The following is a 6,085-nucleotide window of genomic DNA, read 5'->3' as shown; positions in this document are numbered from 1 at the left end:
CTTTACTGAAAGAGTGGTTAAACATTGGACCAGGCTGCCCAGGGAAGCGGTTGCGTCCCCATCCCTGGAGGTATTTAAAAGACGTGTAGATGAGGCGCTTAGGGACATGGTTTAGTGGGCCTGGTGGTGTTGGGTTGACGGTTGGACTCGATGATCTTAGAGGTCTCTTCCAACCTTAATGATTCTATGATTCTATGATTCTAATTAAGTATACTTGCATGGTGTTGTCTGGCAGGGAGGCCAACTGAAATAGAATAGTCCATGCCCACAGCAATAAATTATCTTAAACAGTGGGGCCTCATCCAAAATATCTGTTAGGAAAAGTTTCTGGCCTGTGCTGGCTCCCAGACTGTGCTTGGAAGAGAGTTTTGGAGAGGCTGCTGGTCTCCAGAACCTGGAGGGATGACTGACAGGCTGAGAACAGACAATAGCCATCCACTGCAAGGGAAAGCTCCTGAGCACCGTTTCATCTAGAGGAGAAGACAAAGTGTTTCCATTGTGCTTAAAAAGAGATAATCCAGGACCACCTGACAGAACAGGGCAAGTTGCTTTGGCTTGGTCACACTTGGTCAGTACGGATGTTACAGTCCATATTATGATACATATTATGCCCAGGATCATCCTCTCCAATAGTTGTCGCTGTCTGGGCTAAGCCATCACAAAGCTTATCAAAGAGTGGCTATGCCTGTACAGACAACCTGGCATGTCTTCAATCTCCAAAAATCCCCTCATTTACTACCTGGAGTCTAAGCCCGTGGTAGTTAGTTTTCCACAGCCAGAACTCTTGAATTTGTGTTCTGCAGAAGTGTTGCAGACTGTCTGCTTTTCTTTTCATGAGGCCTTTGTGTTTTAAAATGCTCTGGATATATTTGATCTTGTCTATTTTTTAAATGACTTGTCAACAGTTTCCTATGGAGATAGAAAGGGGCTGAGGGGAAGTAGACTTTTAATGCTAGAATACCGCTTACCTTCTCTGCTGGGTTAAGGTACAATAAGACATAAAAATTTAGAAGCCTGTTACAATGTCAAGAAAGATCTTGAGCTTATTTCCTTTAAGGTTTTTGTGCATCTAGACAGCCATCATGGATGATAGCAAGTCTTGACTTAATCTGCAATGTAGGCATACGTGTTCGATAGGGACGGCTTATCTGCCGAGGTCTAGGAAAATCATTTAATCTATACTGGCTCCCAGTGTTCACAGTTGTGACGATAAACCCTTCATGAATGCTAAACTCTCTTTTAAAACTGAATCCTGATTAGAAAAAAGCTAGAAGGGTTTTTGGAACAAGCATTTAACAGGCATGGAAAGATACTACTCTTGGCTTTTAATATTTTCTGTGAAAGAGTTGTTGAAGCACTCCCTGTGCAAAGGAGCCCATCCAGCTCCATCTCTCCATGGATCTGCCTCTGGGTGCTGGGGATTGCAAACACCATGATGGCAGTGGGAAGGTCTCACTGAAGGGCAAAATCTCCCGCACCATGCAGAAAAACTAAATCACCTCCCACCACCCCACTCCTTCCTGGTTAGTTACACTTCCATGAGTGCTGCTGAAACATATTAAAAGCAACAAATTAAAAGACGTTTTAGACCAGGTTTTGGTGTCTAGGAGGAAAGGGAAAAACCTCCTCCAGCGCTCAAAGGCCAAAATAACAGTGCAGAGCGTTGTGGGAAAAATAACAAACTAGAAAGTCTTGTTACATGTGCTGCTTTTTACAGCAGACAGCGAAGTCCACTTTTGTAGGGCTTTTCTTCCAACCTTTCCTTCCAACCCAACAACATACTTTGTTACCGGTCTCTGATGCTGAGGTCCACAGCATTAGTTACATGAACGAAGCATTAGCTTTTTGAATTGTCATTGATGTGGCTTCATAGAATTTGGTTCTGCTTAAATAACAAGAATTGCTGATCACTATCTAGACCCTCATCTCTCATTGTTTAACTCTAAATTTCCTTTAAGTTACTGGAAATTTGCTGTTTGCTCTGCAGTACTCTGCATTCACCCTATCAGGTTTCCTACATGCCATTAAATCTTCAGGCCTATAGGTGTATTATTCATATGCTCATTGCTTCCAAATACATAAAATCAGATACTGCTCAGCTGGGCCCCGATCCTGCAAAAATATGTGCATGTGTTATTCTCAGCACCTGAGCAGTGTGAAAAAGGTGAAAAGAGTCCTTAATCTTAAATTGTGCATACCTGCTTGTAGGATCATGGCTCCCATCAGTAAGAGCTGAAATAGCAAAGTATCTTCGCCTAATTTATTGCTTCTTTATTATTCCCTTTAAAAATGTAAGTTGATTTTAAAATAAAACATCCTTCTGAAATGGAAAGTTCAAACGTTTAACTTGAAAAAGAAAAGTCTATGCCAAGTCATTTAATGTTTCCTCTTTTTTAATGCTTTATTTCAATGAAACTATTAAAAAAATATGGTTGAATTTGCATGTAGTTTTGTTCTTTCCAAGAATATACAGAGTTGATCAGTTCCTGCCTCTAAATTGCTCAGCTACAAACTTGCATGAAACCCAGGGGTTTATAATACAAAAATAAGTACAAAAGAAGGGCACAAATAAACTAAGTGGGCAGACCCCAATACAGTGGGATCCAGTGTTATATAAGAGCCCCCAGGGTATCCAGGTCATCTAGAAGGATGACCAGGTATGACACAGAGTTACAGGTGACCCCCTGCCTTCTGGAGTAGCAGGTCAGCAGCAGACATTTCAAGTGGCAGTGAACACCCATGAATTGTGTCCAGCATATCTACATGACTATATCTATATTAGGTAACTAACTCAAAATCCTCAGCCTACAGAGCAAGATCTGGTCATGAGATCATAGAATCATAGAATAGGTTAGGTTGGAAAAGACCTTTAAGATCATCGAGTCCCTGTAGATGGAGACATTAGGTCACCTTCTGGGAAGAGGCCATGTAATGTCATTTGATGAAGGTGAAGGTTTCCTTTAAGTTGTACCCTGACTGCTTGACACCATTGTCTCTCTCCACCCCATACACCAATTTCTACTGGTTGTTGGCTAAAAAACCATGCCTACTGCCTGTAACAAGCAAGGGAGGTCACAGGGTGGAAGAAGGAAGCAGCTAAAATGAATGTGAGCCTGTGCAAAGGGTGCAAACTAAGGTATAATGATATACGACTGAATAAACACAGAACATTCCTAAAGCGTGGGACATGATAGGTCTGAGCATGTGCTGATCCTCAAAGCTGGGGACAAATGTTGAGGCTCCAGATCACTGATAACCTTCAACACCAGTAAAGCAAAAAAGAAATATACATGTATACATGTACTGTGCCTCAATTTTAACAATAAGAAGAGAGAATTCTACTCTTTTATTTATGTCCTTGGAGTTTTCTGATAAACAGTTCATGAGCTGTTAGCTAAAAGCACTTTCCAATGACCTGCAGTAGGCAAAGCTCCAGCTGAAAGCCCTACGCTTAGACACTGATCAGATTAATAACCTGCAACATGCAAGCTGGAACCCTTCGAGTACAGACAGTATGTCTAGAGGCACGTACCGCTTGAACAATATGTGCCTGTGCATAAATACACCATCCACTTCTGTCTCGCCATGGGGCAATTGCCCATCCATCGAGACCAGGGCAGTCTCTGCCACTCCAATTATCTCTTTCCTCTGTAGTTGTTATAGTTGTGATAGACGCTTGAACTAAGGCAATGTTTTTGTATGAATCTGAGCTGCTGGTACAGAGGCCTTTGGGAAATAATCAATTACCATATTAGAATAGTGTGTGGTGCTGATGGAGATCTTTGCTGACAAAAGCCCTGCTCTCACAAGGTGCTTAGCAGTGGTCCATCACTTTGCCTTTCGCATCTTTCAGGACAGGGCACCTTGATGCAAATAGACCAAGCAGAGTCTTCAGCTGATCCGACCTTCAGTGCAAATACCTTAATTTACAGCAGCAATAGCAGGATTTGGCATCAGGACCTTAACGGAGTTATTTCAGAAATGAACTGGGCCCAACATGCTTTGATTGTAAGGAAAACGATGTAATTGCTTAGAAGTTATTTACTAAGTATCCTTTTACACAGATGTAGCCATTATATTGTTTTGTTTTAATTGCCAATGATTCTCTTATTTGTGTTTCTTTAGCTGAACTCACTGATTAGAATATAAGGGCACTCCTGTGAGGTTTTTGAAACAAAATCCACAGTGGAGCAACAACCGTTCAGCCCTAAGCCTTTTCCCATTAATGATAATAAACAGTAGCTAATCCTTAGCAACACTAAAGGACGCTTTAGTTTGCAGACTGTCGTATCCTTTAAACGTGTTCTCCAAGAAAAAGAGAGGGAGATATCAATACAGTGCATCTCCTCCTAGTGGCAACACAAGGGAAATCACAAATTCTCTGGATTGTATCACTGTGACAGAATGTCATTTCAATTGCCTTATTAACCATATGAAAAAATATATCACAACAATGAGAAAACTTCTCAGTTATCTATATCTTACCCCTAAGGCTATTGTCATGAGCCAGTGGCATACTAAGGAAAGAGTACTAATTCAGTTGTCAGCTGCCTTGCCTATTAAACAGGAGGAAAAATACCAGCAACAAAATTGAAACAAGTAATAAGGGTAAGAGAAAGGTCTGGATACCCTTGTCCACTTGATTTCTTAAATTAAACAAATACAATTACTTGTCCTGTTTTCCCCATCACATAACATTATACTGGGAGTATCGTGCTGCCTTCTAATTGAGTATTTACTCTGCTTAAAATGCTACATGGGCTGCACTTTAAAAACATAAGTGCTGGAATATTATACTCCAAGTTCATGACCTGCATTGTAAACCATAAGAGCATGAGCAATGATCTGCTAAACCAAAACATGTTCAGGGACTGGAAAGAGCAGGCCCACTGCTAGGGATTAAGGAAACCTATTGGTTTCTCTACTGATAGTCTACGTGGATTGATTAACCCCAGACAAACTCTTCATAGCAGGAGGTGGACTGTCTACAGGTGTTTGTTCCACAGACATCAGAGAGTTTTATGAGACAAACACAATGACATGATTCTCCATGTCTCTGCTCTTTGCATAGCCATTCAAACCTTGAGCACTGAAGACAGTATTCAGTTTCTGTAATTCAGTGTCATTTGGGGGGACTCTGCTGCTTGATAAGTATGCAGAGCTCCTGTGAGTCCTATGTCAGGCCAGCCTACCCTGCGCATATATCTCAGGATATCTCAAATGTCACTACATGCCTGTATTTAGCCAACTGAATCCAAGAACCAAGGGTATAAACAAATTTGTTAACATTTGTGACTGGTAGTGTTTTACTCCAAGTTTAGAGCACCGTGCTGGTGTCTGGAGTGGCGGTGAAGCATGTGCAAATCTCAGACGTGTTCTTTTCAGAAGACATAATTTTTTTCTTCATAATTTTAGTGGCTGATATTAGTTGCTGAGACATTTGGGAAGGGTTCAGTTTAAGATTGAGACACCAAGTGTGCGATGCAGCTGCCCAGCCAAGAGCACCTATGGCTATTGGAAATGCCTTAGAATATCGCTCCTTGCCTTGAGTCACATCTCCAGCAGGACTCAGGTATACTGTATGTCTCATGGTCCATATACTCAGGCAGCTGAGTCACATGCTGTTTCCCTGACTCCTTCTCTGAGTCCACTTTACCATTACCTTTACTGTATTTTGTCATTTAGAATCATAGAATCATAGAATCATTAAGGTTGGAAGAGACCTCTAAGATCATCGAGTCCAACCGTCAACCCAACACCACCATGCCCACTAAACCATGTCCCTAAGCACCGCATCTACACGTCTTTCAAATACTTCCAGGGATGGTGACTCAACCACTTCCCTGGGCAGCCTGGTCCAATGTTTAACCACTCTTTCAGTAAAGAAATTTTTCCTCACGTCTCAATCTAAACCTCCCCTGGCGCAACTTGAGGCCATTTCCTCTCATCCTATCGCCAGTTACTTGGGAGAAGAGACCGACACCCACCTTGCTACAACCTCCTTTCAGGTAGTTGTAGAGAGCAATGAGGTCTCCCCTCAGCCTCCTTCTCTCCAGGCTAAACAACCCCAGTTCCCTCAGCTGCT

Source organism: Pygoscelis adeliae, unplaced genomic scaffold, assembly GCF_000699105.1.
Source record: "Pygoscelis adeliae isolate BGI_AS28 unplaced genomic scaffold, ASM69910v1 Scaffold121, whole genome shotgun sequence".
In the NCBI taxonomy this organism is placed as follows: domain Eukaryota; kingdom Metazoa; phylum Chordata; class Aves; order Sphenisciformes; family Spheniscidae; genus Pygoscelis; species Pygoscelis adeliae.
Note: the sequence above shows the minus strand (reverse complement) of the source record.